This window comes from Belonocnema kinseyi, chromosome 4, assembly GCF_010883055.1.
Source record: "Belonocnema kinseyi isolate 2016_QV_RU_SX_M_011 chromosome 4, B_treatae_v1, whole genome shotgun sequence".
Classification (NCBI taxonomy): domain Eukaryota; kingdom Metazoa; phylum Arthropoda; class Insecta; order Hymenoptera; family Cynipidae; genus Belonocnema; species Belonocnema kinseyi.
The window spans coordinates 10,751,021-10,751,651 of NC_046660.1; positions in this window are offsets into that span (position 1 = coordinate 10,751,021).

The following is a 631-nucleotide window of genomic DNA, read 5'->3' on the forward strand; positions in this document are numbered from 1 at the left end:
CTTTTGATTCTAATAGCGTTCGTTGCCTTTTTTAAAAATCTGCCGGAAAATTTAAAAAGTTTTAAGGTGAACAAGATGACAGCGATTTTTCTGAAAAATTAAGAATCGATTTTCTCAAAAATCCCATCTTAAAATTTTTTACAATTTTTTTTTACTTGTGGTTTGATAATAAAGATATCTTTTAAATTTGATTCTAGTACCCTGTCTGATGTGAAATGTATTCGGTCTCTAGCCAATATGAATTTATCAAAATTGGAATTTAAGTAATAGTAGTATTTCATATTGAAAAAGATATCTTTTTAAAATTAATTATAATAAATTATTAGTAAATTTTTATAATTTTTAAACTATTTATTCAAAGTGAGAACTTTACGGGATGACAATTCTGGGCACGAGGCCAAAAAGCAAAAAACAACTGAAACAGTAGAGGAAATAATCGTAGGTCAGTGTTATTTATTGTATGATCTATTTTTTCAAATTACTAACCACGATTAACATTTCTAACTTTTGATTTTGAAATTTATTTCAGTGGACGAGGATAAAACTTCAGAAGAATGCAACAAGGGATCCTCCATTGACGAAATCAACTTGATTGCTGAAGACAGAATTATTCTACACACCGAAACTAATA